Here is a 22,221-nt window from a genome sequence, read left to right as displayed (position 1 = left end):
TAAATCTAGGCTTTGTTCCTGCCAGTCCCTCTTCCTACAATATCCTTCCCCTTCTTTTACCCTCCTAGTGAACACCTGCTTCTCCATCCAGCCCAGATGTCCCCTTTTCTGGGCAGTCTTCCCTGACATACTCCTTTCACAACTGACTCCAGTACCCTAGGCCTGGCACTTCACCTCTTGGTGCCTCAGTTTCTGTAGCTGGAAAACAGGGTGATGATGACAGTATGACCCTAGCTAATCACAGGGTAGTGTTAAAATTAAATGAGATAATGATAAAAAGCACCTTGTGAGGGGGCTGTGTCAGTGAGAGTTGTGGTCAGTGGTAGGTATGTGTCAGCAGATGCATTCCTCATTGATGAGCATATAGTACTGTATGTTGCTGGGGGAAGCCCACAGTGTGAGGACATGAGAGACAGACTGGACTCAGCGCCAAAAGTCCTGAGTCTGTCTCTGCTGCAGACAGGTTCTGTGTCCCTGAACCAAGCCTTGTCCTCCCTGGGCCTCAGTTTCTTTCTTTGTACATTTGGGCATGGCCCCCAGGGCCCCTCCTGGCTATCCTAGCTTGGCTTAGAAGCTCTGGGTACTGGACTCTGCAGGCATTGCCTGAGCTCTGAGGCCTTCCCTGCCCAGCTCCTGTTCTCAGTGTTGGCTCCCTATGCTGGACAGCTCCCATGCTATTACTATTCCTGGAGACAGCAAAGGCTCCCAACTCTCAGCATCTGGACAGCACCTCAAGCCAAGAGCAGGGAGGCCCAGGCACACATCAGACCCAGAGCTCCAGAGTAGGGTGTGGGAGAGTGGGGAGCTCCCTCCTGGAAGAGGTGGTAGGCACCAGCAGCGAGGAGCTCCAGTGCTTCGAAGGGGAAGCAGGAGGGGGTTGGGTACATTCTTAATGGAGGAACTCATAGGTTTTTGGGGTTTGCCTGCAGTCTTTAGGGCCAAGATCACCACAATCATTCAGACCCTGACATCCTAATTGGCTCTAATCCACATAAAGAATATAGGATTCTCACTCAATCCTACAGGAGAGAAAAATTTTCCATTGTGAATGTTCAGAATCTCCTTAGCAATCAAAGGGCTCTATCCCACACACAGCAATTTTGTTACATCCTAGACTATGGGAATTTTTTTTTTAAGTGTTTCAGTGTGTCTTTGATGCTGGATTTGGTAATTGGTTCTTAGGTTTTGAAGACTTGGTATTTCCACAATGAGTCATAATTGTTCATTGACATACCTTATTTTATTGCCTAATGCCATTTATAGCCCCAGAAAGTAACATACATCACATGAAGATTTTTTAGGTTGCACTTCTTTAAACAGATTCGATATTGCACTGGTTGCTAGGTCATTCCTCCATCCTGTGTTCCCTCTGCTTCCTCATTTCTCCTGTGTGCTGGAGGCTGCACTCTCACCTTCACACCATCATGTCATTTAATCCTCACAGCCATCTCAGCAAGCCAGGAATTATTATCTTCTTTTCAAAACTGAGAAAGATATGACTCAGAGGCTAAGTGATGTGCCCAGTGCCACACAGTAAGTGACTGAAATTAGGATTTCAACTTAGGGTACTGAACTTTTCATCATAGCAAACCGGCCTCCTCTCACCTCCTAAGCTCCCCTTCTCATAGCATTCAAGTCCTCCTCACTAGTGTGTGTGTGTGTGTGTGTGTGTGTGTGTGTGTGTGTGTGTCAGTAACAAGGTCTTGTTCTGTCATCCAGACTGTAGTGCAGTGGTGGGATTATACTCACCACAGCCTCAAACTCCTGGGCTCAAATGACCCTCCCACCCCAGCCTCTTGAGTAGCTGGGACTATAGGCACACACCACCACACCTGGCTAATTAAAAAAAATTTTTTTAGAGATGAGGTCTTGCTCTGTTGCCCAGGCTGGTCTCAAACTCCTGGCCTCAGGGGATCTTCCCACCTCAGCTTCCTGAGTACCTCCCCACTATTTTGAAGCAGAGAACACTGGGCAGAGTTACGAGGTTTTTGTTTGATGAGAAGAATATTGTCTAGGTTGATTTTTTTTCATGAGCTTATTGATTCATTCAATAAATTTCCATGAGAACTGGATAAACACAACGCTTGGTGTTAGCCCAGAGACATACAGGTCATGGCCACCGATTACCTGTCAGGACACATGGGCACTCCATGACCACCCTGTTCCCACCCTGAAAATGAGTCACAAACAATTAGGAGCCAGACAGGGGGTGACTGGTCTTGTAGAAGAGGGTCCAAAGAAGTGAGGACAAAATTCTATCAATTAAAAGTCAAGTCTGAATTCCCACAGGGAAAAAGAAAAAAAAATCAACTCAAAAAGCCCTCTGTTCCCATTAAGAGCATAAGCTTTAGATTACAATGTCTTACATAGTGGTGAGATATCCTCGGGAAGGAGGTGTTGTGAGATGGGGAAATAAGGGCACTGATCTTGGCACCCAGAAAATCCTGGGTCATCTCTCAAGCAAGTGGCTTTATTTATCTCTCTGCCCTATGTTTCTTTGTCTGTAAAACAGAAAGATGTTTTCTGTCTCTCAAGATGAAGGGAGTAAATGAGCTAACATCTGCAAAGCCCTCCATTCCTGAAATGTGACAGCTACTTTTAAATTGTCCTTTTAATGCCATGCGTTATAAGTGGAGCAGTTGGTCCAGAATAGAGGGGACCAAAATTTGGATCAAAGAACAGCCCCCCAGGGATTAAATGTTCATATAGGATAGACATCAATCGTTGCAAAGACACACCCTTTCCCCAATGTGCCAGTGAGACTTCTACATCCTATCAAGGAGTTAGTCTAAATGGAATTGAGGTGGGCTCTAATTCAAGAACTGTAGGCCGGGCGTGGTGGCTCATGCTCTTAATCCCAGCACTTTGGGAGGCTGAGGTGGGTGGATCACATGAGGTCAGGAGTTTGAGACCAGCCTGGCCAGATGGTGAAACTCTGTCTCTACTAAAAATACAAAAAAAAAAAAAAAAAAAAAATTAATCCTGCACAGTGGTGGGCACCTGTAATCCCAGCTACTTGGGAGGCTGAGACAGGAGAATCACTTGAACTCGGGAGGCAGAGGTTGTGGTGAACTGAAATCGCACCACTGTACTCCAGCCCAGGCAACACAGTAAGACTTCATAAAGAAAAAAAAAAGAACTGTAATGGACTAACCACGTGCCATTGATAGATGCTAACAATGACTGCAAACAGGGGGGTGGCCTGCATAAATGAAGGATCCTCTACATGCTCTGGAATGATGGGAACATCTGTCTGAACCCCCTGGTTGGGGGCTATAGGCTTAAGAAGGCCAATAGAATAGGGGAGACAGCATGGTAGAGAGAAAGAAGCTGGACTTAAAGCCAAAAGAACCAGGTTCAAATCTCAGCCCTACTTTCCAACAAGCTTTGAGACCCTGGGCAAGCCACCAAGTGTCCTGTCTTGTTTATGAGAACAGTTGTCTTAGTGTCTGCCTTACATTGATCATAAAATTGTTGACAGAAAGACAAAGTAGGTCCCTCAAAAAATTAAACATAAAATTACTAGCTGATCCAGCAATTCCACTTCGAGGTATATAAAAGAATTGAGGCTGGGCGCGGTGGCTCACGCCTGTAATCCCAGCACTTTGGGAGGCCGAGGCGGGCGGATCACGAGGTCAAATGATCAAGACCATCCTGGTCAACATGGTGAAACCCCGTCTCTACTAAAAATACAAAAAATTAGCTGGGCATGGTGGCGCGTGCCTGTAATCCCAGCTACTCGGGAGGCTGAGGCAGGAGAATTGCCTGAACCCAGGAGGCGGAGGCTGCGGTGAGCCGAGATCAGGCCATTGCACTCCAGCCTAGGTAAAGAGTGAAACTCCGCCTCAAAAAAAAAAAGAATTGAGGCCGAGCTTAGTGGCTCGTACTTGTAATACTAGAACTTTGGGAGACTGAATTGGGAGGACTGCTTGAGGCAGGAGTTCAAAACCAGGCTAGGCAACATAGTGAGACCCCTGTATCTATAAAAAAAATTTAAAATTAGCCGGGCATGGTGGCATGTACCTGTGGTCCTGGCAACTCAGGGAGCTGAGCTGGGAGTATGGCTCAAGCCTGGAAGGTTGAGTCTGCAGTGAGCTGTGATCACACCACTGCACTCCAGCCTGACTGACAAAGTGAGATCCTGTCTCAATCAATCAATCAATAAGAGAATTGAAAACAGGGACTTGAACAGATATTTGTACCCTCATGTTCATAGTGTTATTGACAAGAGCCAAACAGTGGGAACAACCCAAACAGTGTCCATTAATGAACGAGTGGATGAGCAAAATATGACGCATACACGATGGAATACTATTTAGCCTAAAGAGAGAATGTGATCCTGATACATGCTTCAACATGATGATCCTTGAAAACACTATGTTAAGAGAAAGAAACCAGGCACAAAGCAAGGACAAATGTATGATTTCAGGTAGATGAGGTATCTGGAATAGTCAAACTCATCGAGAAAGAAAGTAGAGGCCGGGCGTGGTGGCTCACGCCTGTAATCCAAGCACTTTGGAGGCCAAGGCAGGCGGATCACCTGAGGTCGGGAGTTCAAGACCAGCCTGAGCAACATGGTGAAACCTCGTCTTCATTTAAAAAAAAAAATGTTAGAAGAAAAAAAAAAAAAAAAGTAGAATAGTCATTCTCAGGAGGTGGAGGAGGAAAAAATGGAGTTTTTGTTTAATGGGTACAGAGTTTCAGTTTAAGGTAGTGAAAAAGTTCTGTGTGCCCACCCTCTCTGGTCATCCCATAGGCACCTCAAGTGAACCATGTCTAATGGACCTCACCATCTCTTCCCCTTCCAAACCAGCTTCTCTTTCCATGTCCCTATCTCAGTGACATGTCCCATCGTCTACCCAGTCACCAGAAGCAGAAATCTAGGAGTCACTCTCTGGAAGGTGAACTCACAGGGCAGGGATGTTCTTCTTACTTACAGGCGTGAGCAACCACACCTGGCATTGAGCGAATTCTTGCCTTCTCTCATAAACCAAAACCATCTCCAAAACCTGTCCATGTTGCCCCTTAATATTCTCTTTCCTGGCGTGGTGATGCAGATCTGCAGTCCCAGCTACTCCAGAGGCTGAGGCAAGAGGATTACTTAATCCCAGGAGTTCAGGGCCAGCCGACAGAACATAGTAAGACTCATCTTTAAAAAAGAATAAAATGAAAACATTATTTCACATACTCTGCTTCCAACAACGTCGCTGCTCCCCTAGCCTAATTCCCCCTCATCTCTTGCTAGGACAAGTGCAACAAACTCCTCACTGGCCTTTCCCTTGTGCTCTCCCATTCCCTAGGGCACCCGCTGGCGGATGCCTTTACAACCCCAGTACCACCTTGCCCTCACCTGCTTAAAACTCTGCAAAGAGTCCTTGTTGATACCAAGATTCATTTTTTGGCATTGAGGGGGTTAGAGAACAGTTTTGAATAAATGGTTTTCTTCTCCCTGTAGCAGACTGAGGACCACAATCCTTGGCATGCCCAGCCCAAAACTTTTTTTCCTGAGGGTTAGGGGGTGTCGAAGGGCCCTCTGACATCAGAGACTCTCTCGAGGGGAGTGGTGCCCCGAGGGGAGTATTTAGGGTGCATGACCTGGGTATTGCTACCAGCAGAGGTGGGAGAAAGAGAAGAATGGGAGAAAGATGGAGCTGCCAGAGAGATTCAGCCCCCTGTCTCCTGGGATCCTTCTTTCTCACTATCGTGAGTCTGTACTCTGATCTACCTGTGGCCACCACTGAGGGTCTCCTAGGGGCTTGGCGGATGGGGACACTAGGACTGTCAGCAAGGAGCAGAGGCCTTTGTCAGAGTAAGCAGGAGAAAGAGAGAGACCCTAGTGTCCTCTCTTCCCTGAAGGAAAAGACTCCTGGCTTTGCCTGCCTTCCTGGTCTTGGGTCTTGGTAACTTAGAGCCTAAGGGTGAGCCTGGAGTGATGGGGACTGGGGCACAGGGGTTTCCTCGGGTAGGACATGGAGGGATTCAGCCTTCAGAGGTTTCAAATGCTTTAATCTCAGGCTGCAGGAACCTATGAGGAGTGCTCAGAACTCAGCCTGTTTGTGGGTGGCAGGCACCAGACTGGTGTTATCCACTGGCACACAGATTCTGATAGCACCTAGAGGATCCACTGTTGCTTGTGGCAGTGGAGGATGGTGGGACACACCCTGGATGTGGTTGGTGTCTTTGATTTAGCACAAGCACCTTTCAGAGTCTTCACTGCACTTGAAAGCCTCACCTCCAGAAGGCAGTGGAAGGGGGAACAGCTGTTCCGCCTCAGTAGAGATGGGACCAATGGGTACATTTCTGAGGAGGCAGGCTTCAACTGACGAAGAAGTTTTTAACAGAGCTGCCAACCATGGCCTTGGCTCTCTTGTGAAGGAGTAAGCTTTCTGCTCCAGAAGGTATTCTAGCGAAGGTCTGTCAAAAATCTTGCAATGAGGAAAGCCTACAGTGGTCTACAAAAGCCTGCTGAATGCCTTCTCAGTTGCTTCTAACTTTGCCCAACTCTGAATTCTGTGGGTGAACAACCAGTTTCTTTCATTCTGGCCCTCTATTCTTTTTTTTGAGATGTATAACTGGTGCTGCCAAGGCTGGAGTTCAGTGGAGCCATCTCAGCTCACTTGCAAACTCCACTTTCTGGGTTCAAGTGATTCTCCTGCCTCAGCTTCCTGAGTAGCTGGGATTACAGGCACACACCATGACATCTGGCTAATTCTTTTGGTATTTTTAGTAGAGACAGGGTTTCACCATGTTGACCAGGCTGGTCTCAGACTCTGGACCTCAAGTGATCCACCCACCTTGGCCTCCCAAAGTGTTGAGATTACAAGCATGAGCCACCGTGCCTGACCTGGCCTTCTATTCTTGACACACATTTCTGCAGACCAACCCAGCATCCGGAAGTTTTATAACTCTGGTGAGGAAGCATCTGAGGGCAGTGTAGGCTTGTACCAGTCAGTGGGCCTTCCCTCCTGCCTCACTTCTCACTTCCATGACCAACACATAGCCTGGCTTTTGGGTTGAGGAAACTGGCACTTGGTGCGTGTAGTAAATAGAATAACAGCCCCTAAAGATGTCTACATCTTAACTCCTGAACCTATGTTACTTTTTTTTTTTTTTTAATGAGATGGAGTTTCGCTCTGATTACCCAGGCTGGAGTGCAATGGCGCTATCTTGGCTCACCGCAACCTCCGCCTCCTGGGTTCAAGCAATTCTCCCGCCTCAGCCTCCCAAGTAGCTGGGACTACAGGCGTGCACCACCATGCCCAGCTAATTTTTTGTATTTTTAGTAGAGACGGGGGTTTCACCATGTTGACCAGGATGGTCTTGATCTCTTGACCTCGTGATCCACCCGCCTCGGCCTCCCAAAGTGCTGGGATTACAGGCGTGAGCCACCGCACCTGGCCCAACCTATGTTACTTTACGTGGCAAAAGAGGTCTTGCGGATATGATAAATTAGAAATCATGAGGTGGGGAGATGAGCTGGGATTAGCCAGGTGAGCCCGATGCAATCACTAGAGTTGTTATAAAAGAAAGGCAGATGAGAGAAAAAGACAGAAGCAGAGGTTGGAGTGATGTTCTTTGTAAAGATGGAGGAATCAGGCCTGGTACAGTGGCTCACGTCTGTAATCCCAGCACTTTGGAAGGCCGAGGCAGGCAGATCACGAGGTCAAGAGATTGAGACCATGCTGGCTAACATGGTGAAATCCCATCTCTACTAAAGATACAAAAATTAGCTGGGCATGGTGGTGCATGCCTATAGTCCCAGCCACTTGGGAGGGTGAGGCAGGAGAATCACTTGAACTCGGGAGGCAGAGATTGCAGTGAGCCGAGATTGTGCAATTGCAGTACAGCCTAGGCAACAGTGCAAGACTCTGTCTCAAAAAAAATTAAAAAAAAAAAAAAAAAGATGGAGGAAGCAGCCATGAGCCAAAGAATGCAGGTGACATCAGAAGCTGGAAAAGGCAAGGGAATGGATCTCCCCTAGACCCTCCAGAAAGCATGCAGCCCCAAAGCTGACACTTTGCTTTTAGCACCAAAGACCCGTTTTTCTTCAGCCTTCTGACCTCCAGGACTGCAATAATAAACTTGTATTGTTTTAAGCCACTACATTTGTCATAATTCATTTTCAAAACAGGAAACTAATATAGAGGACTTTTTTTTTTAAGGGAGAAAGAGAAAGAAAAAGAGGGAAAAAGAAATATTACTTCATTCCTAAAATGGGTATCAATAATGGCCGATCAATATTTTGTGTGTTTAAAGTGGATAATGTATATTTTGTGTGTTTAAAATGGAGAGCTCTATTGAGTTTATTTGTTCTGGTTCTGAGTTCAAGTCCTGGATATCGTTATCAATTTTCTGTCTCATTGAATCTAAATCTCATTATGAGTCCTATGTATCTGGGTGTTAAGATCTCTTATTATTACATTAATCCTTTTACCCTTGTATCCTTGTAGCTTTGAAATCTATTTTATTAATTGTGAGAATTACAACTCCTGCTTTTTATTTATTTGTTTTTGCTCTCCATTTGGTTGGTAAGTTTTTTTCCAACCCTTTATTTTGAGTCTTTGTATATGTTTAGATATACCGTTAGGTTTTGTCTGTATCTTTTGATTGGGGGATTTAATCGATTTAAATTTAGGGTTACTGCCATTTGATATTAACTGGCTATTTTATCCTTTCGTTGATGTAAATTCTTCTTTATGTTAATGCTCTTTACTTTTTATATATTTTTAGAAAGGCTCATACTGGTTGTTCCTTTCTATGTATAATAGTTCTTTTAGAAGTTCTTGTAAAGCAGGCCTGGTGGTAGTAAAATCTCTAAGTACTTGCTTGTTCCTGAAAGATTTTATTTTTCCTTCAATTGTAAAGCTTATAGAGGACTTATAATCAATTCTCATGACAACAAACACAACAGCCTGGTAGTTGACCAAAAAAACAAAAGGTTGGATGTGGTGGTTCATGCCCATAATCCCAGCACTTTGGGAGGCCAAGTCAGGTGGATCACTTGAGGTCAGGAGTTCGAGACCAGCCTGGCCAACATGGTGAAACCCGTTTCTACTAAAAGTTCAAAAACTTAGTTGGGTGTGGTGGCACACATGGTGTCTGCTGGCTAAGAGACCCTGGCTCAGAATCAGAACCAAGGCCTTCCATGTGTGCTTCCATCTGGCCCAGTGCCCTTAGGCCAGGCCTGGAATTATGGGATGCTGTGGAAATGCAGATGCATGACATAGCCCAGAATTCAAGGTGCTGGGCCTTTTGATCTTAGAGACAACCCAGGATCCTGAACCCAGTGGCACCTGTGTTTCCTCATGGTATTTCCCAGTTGAGAAGGCAGATCAGATAGTAAAAGAATGTGCAGGCAAGATACAAATGCCTCTTCATGATTTCTGTGATTCTTTTCCAAGGCCTTTTTGCTGTTTGAGGGCCTGCCCTGCTGCTTTTTTTTTGAATGTGTAGAAAGGCACCAGGTTGCTTTTCCGCAATACTCTGGATTTTGATGAGTAACACACGAAGACAATATGCTGCAGATATTTTTGGCAGCAACGCCACCTAAGATGGTGTTAAGAATTCTCCTCTGTAGTCAGATACCATCTGGCCTCGTACCCTGGCTTTGTTACTTCTCAGCTGTGTGGCCTTGGGTGAAGTCCTTACTTCTCTAAGCCTCAATTTCCTTATTTTAAAAATGGTTGTATAGTAGACACCTTGTAGAGTTCATGTAAGGAGAGCAGAGGTGATGCACCTATCATCCTCGGCACAATGCCTGTGCTGTGGCCATTACTCAGTAGATGTGGGTCATTACTGTTAGCGCTATTGTGATGTTACCATTTTCAGAGCATAGCTTTAACTTAGGACCAGAGGCAGCCTAGATGCTAATGTGGCTTTACCTCTCTGTGTTGTCACAGTGGCCTGAGGCTGCATGCTTGGCAAGGACTGGGAGGTTAGGCCCCTTTCCCTTTCAGAGTTCAGAAGGGTGGGCAGCTTAAGGATCCACCATGTGGGTTCAGCTGGGCACAGCTCTATAAACAAGGAAGACATATAGACATGTTCCAGGTATGCCCACAGCTATTGTAGCAGGGATTGGTGCTGTTTATTATACTAAATCATAAAAGAGGCTGGGTGTATGAACTCATACCTGTAACCCCAGCATTTTGAGAGGCCAAGATGGGCAGATCACCTGAAGTCAGGAATTCAAAACCAGCCTGGCCAACATGGTGAAACTCCATCTCTGCTAAAAATACAAAAATTAGCCAGGCATGGTGGCAGGCATCTGTAATCTCAGCTACTTGGGAGGCTGAGACAGGAGAATCATCTGAATCCAGGAGGCAGAGGTTGCAGGGAGCCGAGATTACACCATTGCACTCTGGCCTGGGCAACAAGAGCAAAACTCCACCTTAAAAAAAAAAAACATAAAAGAAATAAAAGAGGTCAGGCGCGGTGGCTCACGCCTGTAATCTCAGCACTTTGGGAGGCTGAGGTGGGTGGATCATGAGGTCAGGAGTTTGAGACCAGCCTGGCCAAAATGGTGAATCCCTGTCTCTACTAAAAATACAAAAATTAGCTGGGCGTGGTAGAGCGTGTCTGTAATCCCAGCTACTCCAGAGGCTGAGGCAGGAGAATCACTTGAACCCAGGAGGCAGATGTTGCAGTGAGCTGAGATCACACCACGGTACTTCGGCCTAGGCAACAGAGTGAGACTCCATCTCAAAATTTAAAAAAAAGATAAAAAATAAAATCTTTGCTGAGAAGTTGGTTTCTAACTTTGTGTGTCTTTAGACAAAATGTTGACTTAGTTGACTGGCCAGCTCAGTCAGTTCTGGGTGATGAAGACGTAACTGAGAAATCAGACACTTCAGGTTTACTGTAAATGTCATAACTTGGACAAGATGCCTGCGTACAAACAGGATATAGAGAATGAGTCAAATGACATTTGGCAAGGGCTTTGAACTCACTCCCCTGGGGTGACAACAACCCATGTGGGGTAGTGAATTAGGCATTCTCCTTATCTCAGGTGGCAGTGAAATCACTGCAGCCTTTGGGGATGTAATTTGGCTGTTCATGTCAGAGTGTTGTTTCTTCAGTCTTGATAATTCCACCTCTGAGAATCTAAAGAAATAATCCACAAATTTAGACAGAGCTGTATGCATATATTTGTTCATTATATTGTGAGGTATATTGTTCTTATACCTCATCGTGTATAAGAGTGAAAACATGGAAACCTAAATGTCAACCCTAAAGGGAGTTGGTTAAATAAGTGACGACATATCCACTCAGTGGAATATTATGCAGCCATTGCTAATGAGTATCATAAAGGCATAGGAAAAGGCATGGTATATATCAAGTGAAAAAGTTAAATTACAAAATGGTTTAATCGTAACCATGTGAACAACTGTAAATAGAAAAGAAGATTGGAAAGATTCAAAGATATTATTAGTAATTGTGTTTCAGGTGATTGAGAAATTGTGGGTAGCTTTTTTGTACATGTTCCAAGCCGTAAATTTTGTAGTTATATAACTTGTATGGGAGGCAGAATAATGATCTTTCAAAGATCACCTTGTCTTAATCCCTGGCAACTGTGAATATGTTACCTTGCAGGACAAAGAGACTTTGTTAAACATAATAAGTTAAGTGAAGGCTTTTGGGATGGGGAGAGTATTCTGGATTATCCAGGTGGCCTGAATATAATCACAAAGGTCCTTATAACAGGCAAGTAGGAGAGTCAGGGTGAAATAGTGGTTTGAAAATGCTGTTCTCCTGGCTTTGAAGATGGAGGAAGGGGCTATAAGCCAAGAAATGAAGGCAAGTTTTAGAAACCAAAAAGGAAAGTGTCCCCTGTATCCTCCAGCAGGAACACAGCTCAGCCGACGCCTTGACTTTAGTCCGTTTACACCTATTTCAAACTTCTGACTTCCCAGAAATGTAAGATAAAAAATATTTGTTGTTGTAAGCCATTAGGTTTGTGGTAATTTGTTATGGCAGGATATTGTGATTGTCCATGCCTGTGTCACATGCCCACTCCTGCAGTCAGGGACTGGGAGGAATAGTGCCACACAGCCAGGGGGAGGACAATTCCTTAAAGGCAGCAAAAGCAGGCGCCATCCTCATCCATTTTAGTTTTATTTATTTGACATTTATTATGTTTTAATTGAATAAAAGTTGTATGTATTTATTCAAACATAATTTTGTAAAACTAATAGTCCAGGCATGGTAGCTCACACCTGTAATCCCAGCACTCTGGGAGGCCAAGGCAGGAGGATAACCTGAGGTTGGGAGTTCGAGACCAGTCTGACCAACATGGAGAAACCCCATCTCTACTAAAAATACGAAATTAGCTGGGCGTGGTAGTGCATGCCTGTAATCCCAGCTACTCGAGAGGCTGAGGTAGGAGAATTGCCTGAACCCAGGAGGCGGAGGTTGCAGTGAGCCAAGATTGCACCACTGCACTCTAGCCTGGGTGACAGAGCAAGACTCTGTCTCAAAAACGAAATAATTGAAATTATTATTATTTTTTGAGATAGAGTTTTGCTCTTGTGAAAGGCAGGGGTCCGGTTTCATTCTTCTGCATATGGCTAGCCAGTTATCCCAGTACCGTTTATTAAATAGGGAACCGCTTTCCCATTGCTTTTCTTTTCAAGACGGAGTTTGACTCTTAATGTCCAGGCTGGAGTGAAGTGGCATGATCTCGGCTCACTGCAGCCTCTGCCTCCTGGGTTCAAGGGATTCTCCTGCCTCAGCCTCCTGGGTAACTTGGGTTACAGGCGCCCGCCACCACACCTGGTTAATTTTTGTATTTTTAGTAGAGACAGGATTTCACCATGTTGGCTAGGCTGGTCTCGAACTCCTGACCTCAGGCGATCTACCCGCTTCAGCCTCCCAAAGTGCTAGGATTACAGGCATGAGCCATTGCACCCAGACTCCCATTGCTTATTTGTGTCGACTTTGTTGAAGTTCAGATGGCTGTCAGTGTACGGCTTTATTTCTGGGTCCTCTATTCTGTTTGGTCTATGTGTCTGTTTTTCTACCAGTTTCATGCTGTTTTGATTGTAACTTTATAGTTTGAAGTTGGGTAATGTGATGCCTTCGGCTTTGTTCTTTTTGCTTAGGATTGCTTTGGCTATTCAGGCTCTTTTTTGGGTTCCATATGAATTTTGGAATAGTTTTTCCTAATTGTGTGAAAAATGACATTGGTAGTTTGATAGAAATGGTGTTGAATCTGTAGACTGCTTTAGGCAGTATGGCCACCTAATGATATTAATTCTTCCAGTCCGTGAGGACGGACTGTTTTTCCATTTGTTTGTGTCATCTCTGATTTCTTTCTGAAGTGTTTTGTAGTTCTTCTTGTAGAAATCTTTTACCTCCTTGGTTAGATGTGTTCCTAGGTAGTTTTTGTTTTTGTCGGTCTTGTATATGGCATTGCATTCTTGATTTGGCTCTCAGGGTGAATGTTACTGATGTATAAAAATGATATGATTTTTTTTTTTTTTTTGAGATGGAGTTTCGCTCTTGTTACCCAGGCTGGAGTGCAATGGCACGATCTCAGCTCACTGCAACCTTCGCCTCCTGGGTTCAGGCAATTCTCCTGCCTCAACCTCCCGAGTAGCTGGGACTACAGGCACACACCACCATGCCCAGCTAATTTTTGTATTTTTAGCAGAGACGGGGTTTCACCTCGTTGACCAGGATGGTCTCGATCTGTTGACCTCGTGATCCACCCACCTCGGCCTCCCAAAGTGCTGGGATTACAGGCGTGAGCCATCGCGCCCGGCCTTATGATTTTTGTACACCAATTTTGTACCCTGACTTTACTGAAGTCCTTTATCAGATCTAGGAGCCTTTTGGCGGAGTCGTTAGGGTTTTCTAGGTATAGAATGACATTGTCAGCAAAGAGAGGTCATTTGTCTTCTTTTTTTTTTTTTTTTTTTGATGCCTTTTAGTTCTCTCTTGCCTGATTGTTTTGACTAGGACTTCCAGTATTATTTTGAATAGGAATGATGAGATTGGGTATCCTTGTCTTGTTCTTGTTTTTATTTTATTTTTTAAGGTAATTTTTTTTTTGGAGACAGAGTCTTGCTTTGTTGCCCAGGCTGGGGTGCAGTGGTGTGATCTCAGCTCACTGCAACCTCTGCCTCCAGGGCGCAAGAGATTCTTATGTCTCAGTGTCCCACGTAGCTAGGATTACAGGCATGTGCCAACATACCTGGCTAATTGTTATTAGTAGGGACAGGGTTTCGCCATGTTGGCCAGGCTGGTCTCAAACTCCTGGCCTCAAGTGATCTGCCTGCCTCAGCCTCCTTAAGTGCTGGGATTACAGCCATGTGCCACAGCACCCTGATTTGTCTCTGTTTTTAAAAGAAATGCTTCCAGCTTTCATCTGTTCATGATGTCGGCTATAGGGTTTGTTGTAGATATTTTGAGGTACAAAATGATGTTTTGAAATATGTATGTATTTGTGGTATGGCTAAATCAAGCTAATTAACATGCATACCATATCTATCATATTTTATATCACTAATATAAATTTTATATCATTAATTTGCGTATCACTCCATAGTCTTCATAATTACCACTTTAATGGATTTAGGATTACATCATACTATAACTTGACTAACCCTTGTGTAATACTGTTGGCTACTTAGATAGCTTGTAAAATTCTTCTGTTCTAAATAATACTGTAATGAACATCTTTGTGCATATAGTTTTCTCTATAATTTAGATTATTTCCGTAAGATAAATTTCCAGGAAAGGGGTCACTGAACTAAAAGTGAGAACAATGATTTATTTTGGAAAATTGTTTTCCAGAAGGGCTTTAACAGTGCGTAGAGAGTGGTGCAGCTGCTGAGGCAGAGAGGTGGAATTGTGCTGTCAGGCTTTGTGAACTGAGGTAGGTTAAAAGCATAGTACAGATTGGTGTGTCCTGAGGCCATGACTGAAGCAACAAACAGGAAATATGCTTATCCTGCAAACTGACTTGTAGTCAGGTAATGCATATCTTTTTCATCTTTCAGATTGGTGAAACTTGAAAGTCTGATAGATAACATATAGTGCTTGTAAGACTGAGGAAACAGACACCCTTTATACTTAGGTGATAGAAACGGAAATTAGTACAACCTTGAGGGGAAACAATCTGGCCATACGAATTGAAATTTAAAATACAAAAATTTCAGAATCCCATTTTTGTGAATCTAACCTATAAAAAGGAGGTATCAGGTCTGTTTCTTACTGGTGTCAGTTCATCTCTCTTTATAGTTTATAGCTCCCAGCATGAGTTGGGGCTATCATCTGTGTTTGGCATTATCTCTAGGAGGTGCCATATTCTTTGTCTTCAGTGGCCATTTTACCCTGCTTCCTTTTAGGAAGAGCCACAGAACCTATGACCATCCAGTTAAAGACCACAAAACCCAGCCTCCCTTATAGCTCAGTGTAGCCACATGAATAAGTTTTGGCCAATAGGATTTGAGTGCAAGGGATATCTGCAACCTCTGTGGGTAAAACAATCAGATTTATCCATCTGGAAATTTTGGCCTTGAAAAATGTAAGTGAATATCGACTTTCTCTTGAACTGAAGGAATTGGGAGCTACAGGATGGCTGTTGTCTGCCAGGGGAAAAGAGAAACAAGAAGAGATGTTTTGCAGAGAAAGGAGAATGGAGCTCATACAAAACAGAGGAGTTGAGGCAGGGATCCCATAAGGTCCCATGGTGCTCAGAGCAGCTATTCCAGTCCTGTCCTTGGGGCTTATTTTATTTTATTTTATTGAGACAGAGTTTCTGTTGCCCAGGCTGGAGTGCAGTAGCACAATCATAGCTCACTGCAGCCTCAACCTCCTGGGCTCAAGCCATCTTCCCACTCCAGCTTCCCAGGTGTATACCACCACACCCAGCTAATTTTTAAATTTTTGGTAAACACAGGATCTCGCCATGTTGCCCAGCCTAGTCTTGAATTCTTGGACTCAAGCTGTCCTCCCATGTCAGCCTGCCAAAGTGTTGGGATTACAGGTGTGAACCACTGTTCCCTGCTTTTTTGGTCCTTTTAATAGATGTCCTATTTTCCTTCAGCTACTTTAAATGATATTTCTTTTAGGCACAAGAAAAGAGGCCTTCATAAAGATAGAGCCCTCCAGAATAACTTTTTTTCTGTATTTGATAGCCAATAATATATGGCAGGAAAACTGAGATGTTGCGTTTTGCTTTGCTGTTGTGGAAGAATTAGAAAAGGCCGGGTGTAGTAGCTTATGCCTCCCACACTTTGGGAGGCCAAGGCAGGAGATCACTTGAGGTCAGGAGTTCAAGACCAGCCTGGCCAACATGTTAAAACTCCATCTCTACTAAAAGTACAAAAATTAGCTGGGCATGGTGGCATGTGTCTGTAATCCCAGCTACTGGGGAGGCTGAGGCATAGAATCACTTGAACCTGGGAGGCAGAGGTTGGAATGAGCCAAGATCATGCCACTGCACTCCAGCCTGGGCAATAGAGGAAGACATAATCTCAAAAAAAAAAAAAAAGATTTAGAAAGAATAACAGCCATTTATTTATTTAGTTATTCTTGGGATTTTCCCCTTGTTTTCTGAAAAGGTATGCAAGCTTTTAAGTTTTCTGCCTCAGAGGGAGTTTGAACTATAAGGCTGAGAGAAGAGGTCACCTAAGGTGGCTTGCTGTCCTGGGTTAGGTTTCCAAGAGTTTGAGCTTTCTGAGGGGGTTATTCTGGGGGGAAGGGGGAGAGGTTAGGTATTCTAAGATGGGGTAGGCACAAGCCATGAAAGTGAAGGAGAGTCCTTGAGACAAGAGGGGATAGAAGTCTGTAGATTCTGTAACTTTGGGGCACTTGTACCCTAACCTGACTAGTCCCAGGGAGATGGCCTGACCTCAGAGGGGGCCAGCAGTCTGGTGTAGCCAGAGACTAGACCTTAGATCTAGCTTTCCAAGTCACCTCTTGAATGCTTTGCTGCTTAGAAATTTCTTCTGCCAGATAGACTAAATCATCTCTCTCAAGTTCAAAGTTCCGCAAATCTCTGTGGCACAGGCAAAATGCTGCCAGTCTCTTTGCTAAAATGCAACGAGAGTCAGCTTCGCTCCAGTTGCCAACAAGTTGCTCATCTCCATCTGAGATCCCCTCAGCCTGGACCTTATTGTTCATATCACTATCAGCATTATGGACTTGTCAAATCCATTCAACAAGTCTCTAGGAGATTCCAAACTTTCCCACATTTTCCTGTCTTCGTCTGTGCCCCGCAAACTGTTCCAGCCTCTGTCTGACACCCACATTTTTTGATATCTTTTCAGCAACACCCTACTCTACTCGTACCAATTTACTGTATTAGTCTGTTTTCACGCTGTTGATAAAGGCATACCTGAGACTGGGAAGAAAAAGAGGTTTAATTAGACTTACGGCTCCGCATGGCTGTGGAGGCCTCAGAATCATGGCAAGAGGTTAAAGGCACTTCTTACATGGTGGTGGCAAGGGAAAGTGAGGAAGATGCAAGAGCGGAAACCCCTGATAAAACCATCAGCTCTTGTGAGACTTATTTACTACCACGAGAACAGTATGGGGGAAACTGCTCATGATTTAAATTATCTCCTACCAGGTTTCTCCCACAACAAGTAGAAATTATGAGAGTATAATGCAAGATGAGATTTGGGTGATACACAGGGCAAAACCATATCAGAGGGGAAGATATGGGTTCAGAGAAACTTGGGGACATTTTAGTTTGGAGAAGAACAGGAAAGACTAAACTCTAGTTTAAGGATGCACGAGGAGGTGATTATTATAAAAATCAGGACACGAGGAGGGTTGCAACTGGGAAGGGGCTCATGGATGGGACTTCTGGGGTAGGTGGCAAGATATTCTATTTTTTGACCTGGTGGGGACAAAGAATGTTCACTTTAGATTAAGCTATGCATTTGATTTGGGTGGGTTTATTTATATATTTATTCTTGAGATGGAGTCTCACTTTGTCATGCAGGCTGGAGGGCAGTGCTATAAACTTGGCCCACTACAACCTCCACCTCTTGGATTCGAGCCATTCTCCTGCCTCAGCCTCCTGAGTAGCTGGGATTACAGACATCCACCACTGCACATGGCTAATTTTTGTATTTTTAGTAGAGACAAGGTTTCACCATGTTGGCCAGCCTGGTCTTGAACTCCTGTCCTCAAGTGATCTGCCTGCCTCGGTCTCCCAAAGTTCTGGGATTACAGTGTGAGCTACCACAGCCCTGTTTTGGGTGGGTTTTAAAAAATTAATCATTTAGTTTTTTGAGGCAGGGGCTCTGTCTCCCAGGCTGGAGTGCAGTGGCACGATCACGGTCCACTGCAGCTCAACCTACTGGGCTCAAGTGATCCTTCCACCTTAGCCTCCCAAGTAGCTGGGACTACAGTTACATGCAACCATGCCTGGGTAATATTTTATTTTTTGTAGAGACAGGGTATCACTATGTTGCCCAGTCTGGTCTTGAACTCCTGGGCTGAAGCAATCCTACCACCTCTACCCCTTAAAGTCCTGGGATTACAGGCATGAGCCACTGTGCCTAGCCTGTTTTTTTTTTCTTTTGAAATTACGTTTTATTTTATAGTTATAAAATAAGTTATGTTTTATTTTATCGTCTAATGACAACATAAGCCTAGAGCTGCTAGGTGCCATGATCCTTCTCTATGCAGAGAGAGAGCTGCTAGGGAATGAAGCCATCCCAAAGGAATGCAGTGCCTAGAGATATAATGTGAGACATAAAGTCCATGATGATCTTGTTTATCTGCATCTAGCCATTTCTGAAACTGAATATATCCATGTAATTTCCAGTTATATGAACCAGTAATGTTCCCCCTCTGCGACCAAGAGAGTCCATCTACGTATCTGTAGATCCTCATAAGGTTGCTGAATGCTTCTGAAGGAACTGCTGGTTTTGCTGGGGTTTTGGTGATTGCTTTGACTACCTGCAGTAACTCATGTTCACCACCCCACACAGGCAAACCTGCTTGTCTTCATTTTCTCAGTGCTCTTGAAAGCACTATGCCATATTTCACAATGATGGGGTTCATTGTCATTCACTGAGGCTTGGTTTTTTCTGACCTTGTTGGAGGGTCAGCAGGGCTCTCTAAGAGAAGGGATAGGAAGGGGTGTTTTGCTAAAGACAATACAAATCCTGTCACCTGTAACAATTGGCACATGTGCTGGGTTAGTCTGAGGCCCGGGGAAAATCAAGTGCAGTTGTATATTTTAGATGTTGATTCATCATATATTTATCAGTCTCCAGGCACTGAAAAAGACAGCCCCAGTGTCAGCTCTCCGCGAACTCACAGCTGGGTGTGTGTATGTGTATGTTTGTGAAGATCTACATGGTACAACCTGGTGAACTCTCAGAGGCCTATTTCTCTGTAAACAGCTTTGGTTTTATCTGGGTCCCTTTTCCAGGTTCTTAAAATTTCCATCTTTTGAATTATTTCTTGATATTGCTCAATACTCCCAGGAATTCCAACTTAGAATGCAAAAATGTGTGAAATAGAGGGAAGGGCACATCAATTCTTTACAACGCAATATCACTATGGTGAAGAGTAGAATAGGACATATAGATTTTGATGAGAAGATAGTCCTTGGGGAAAGTCTCCAGCCCTGGGCAGCCAGGAGGTGATGTTTAAGGGGAATGAACACAGGAGAAAGGGTAGGAGAAAGAGGTTGGGAAGGGCCTATTCTTTCATCAGTTTTCTCAGATTTTGGTAATACTCATGTCTTGAATATCTCACCTGGTAAGGAAGTAGGACTTAGTGTGTATTCTAGGCTTTCAAGTGAGATGGACCTGTGTTTGAATCCCAGCCTTGCTACTTACTAGCTGGTTACCTGCAGAAAGTCATTTACTTGTGTTTTCTTTTTTTTAGAGACAGAGTGTCATTCTGTCGCCCAGGCTAGAGTGCAGTGGTGCAATCATAGCTTACAGCAGCTTCGAACTCCTGGGCTCAAGCAATCCTCGGCCTCAGCCTCCCAAGTAGATGGGACTATAGGTGTGTGCCACCACACTCAGCTAATTTTTTTTTTTTTTTTTTTTGAGACAGAGTTTTGCTCTGTCACCCAGGCTGGAGTGCAGTGGTGCTATCTCGGCTAACTACAGTCTTTGCCTCCCAGGTTCAAGTGATTCCCCTGCTTCAGCCTCCTGTGTAGCTGGGAACACAGGCACGCAACACCATACCCACCTAATTTTTTGTGGTTAGTATAGATGGGGTTTCACCATGTTGGCCAAGATGGTCTTGATCTCCTGGGCTCAGGATCCACCTGCCTCAGCCTCCTAAAATGCTGGGATTATAGGCATGAGCCACCATGCCTGGCCCTCAGCTAATTTTAAAAAATTTTTTGTAAAGTCAGTGTCTGGCTATGCTGCCTAGACTGTTCTTGAACTCCCAACCTCAAGCAATCCCCCGTCCCAGCTCCACAAAATTCTGGGATTACAGGTGTGAGTCACTTTGCCCAGCCTCCTTATGATTATCTTAATTATGTTTTCTTTTCTCTAGCTTCCTTCATTGTAAGAATACGGTATACAATATATATAACATATAAAATACGTATTAATCAACTGTTTAATGTTATTAATAGGGCTCCTGGTCAATAGTAGGTTATTACTAGTTAACTTTTGGGGGAATCAAAAGTTATACATTAATTTTTGACCCCAGAGGTGGGGTGTGGTTAGTCCTCCAGCCCTTGTATTGTTTAAGGGTCAAATGTGTATCAAGGGCTCAGCAACAGAGCCCAAACGCAGTGGATTCTGCCAGTGAGTGTTAGTTCCTGTCCTTAATGGAATAATCTGAGTTGTTTGACAGCATTCAGGTAAAAGACATGAGAACTTCAAATGGCTCAGCTTCACAGACGGGCATTTTTTGGAAAATTCTATCCTGCAAGAAAAGAGAACCAAAAACCTAGGCCACTCCTATTTGCTTGACATTTCACTATCACACTTCTCAATTTCCTACCTTCTATTTGTTTGCAGTAGCTCTCCTCAACTTATTTTATTTCCTATTAAGTCCTACCCCTAACTAACCCCCTTCTATGTCAGAGATAAGGAGTCACAGAGTCTAGAGTCCTTTCCTTCCATTGGTTGTTTATGTTTTTTCAAAGCTTTTGGTTCCTGAGGCAATCAGGAAATGCAGGGAGTTTCCTTTTTTGGGCAACAGATTAAAAATTATGATGTATATAGGGCTGGCTGTGTGCCTGGCAATCAGGCTATGTTTTTTTTTTTTTTTTTTTTTTTTTTTTTGAGATGGAGTTTTGCTATTGTTGCCCAGGCTGGAGTGCACTACAACTTCTGCCTCCCGGGTTTAAGTGATTCTCCTGCCTCAGCCTCCTGAGTGGCTGGGATTGCAGGCACCCGCCACCATGCCCAGCAAACTTTTTGTATTTTTAGTAGAGACTGGGTTTCACCAGGTTGGCAAGGCTGGTCTCAAACTTCTGACCTCAAGTGATCTGCCTGCCTTGGCCTCCCAAAGTGCTGGGATTACAGGCATAAGCCACCATGCCCGGCCCAGGCTATGCATTTTACGTGGGTTTTAATATTTACAATAACCTTGTGAATGGGGATTATTATATCAGATTTATAGAGCCTTATAGGTTTGTTTTAAAGATTAAATATTTGAAAAGTGCTTAGAACACCAAAATTAGCTATAATTATTACTATTATTGTTCAGTGAGGAAATTGAGGCTCAGGTTGGTTAAGATGTTCACCTAAAGTCATCTGACTAGATAACTGAAGAAGGATTTCAGGTCCCACTGTCACTATGCCAGTGTGAGAGATCTACTATGTTTCACTTTTGACTGAAATTACAGAACATTAATCAATTTGAACAATGCCATACAATTTTCAACCTCATTTTAACCTGGTAGTGCAGCAGATGTTACCACAATTTTGGGCCAACATGTTTCCTCCCCTGTTGATATGCTTCTTGAAAGTTGGAATCTTTCAGTCCTTATCAATTATCAGAACACAGCCTCACAAGACTCTGCTTTCCAGACCCTATCCTCTTTCACTATGCCCTGCCCCCTCCTTTGGGCCCCCTGGGATGGGTCTAAGGATGGGCACTGATAGAAGCCTGGCCAATCTGCATTCTTCCCACAGGTTTTTTTTTCAAACTTAAATTAAGGGCCAGGCGTAGTGGCTCATGCCTGTAATCCCAGCACTTTGGGAGGCTGAGGCGGGTGGATCACGAGGTCAGGAGTTCAAGACCAGCCTGCCCAAGATGGTGAAACGCTGTCTCTAC

General features: G+C 44.2%; 1 protein-coding gene across 1 annotated transcript in view; it reads left to right on the top strand.

Moving 5' to 3' along the window:
- The window catches only part of DAPK2 (death associated protein kinase 2), a 271,914-nt gene that overhangs the window by 179,320 nt on the left and 70,373 nt on the right, over positions 1-22,221 (top strand). The window lies entirely within an intron of this gene.

The sequence above is a fragment of the Callithrix jacchus genome, chromosome 8, assembly GCF_049354715.1.
Source record: "Callithrix jacchus isolate 240 chromosome 8, calJac240_pri, whole genome shotgun sequence".
Taxonomy (NCBI): domain Eukaryota; kingdom Metazoa; phylum Chordata; class Mammalia; order Primates; family Cebidae; genus Callithrix; species Callithrix jacchus.
Note: the sequence above shows the minus strand (reverse complement) of the source record. Positions and strands in the feature narration are given on the sequence as shown.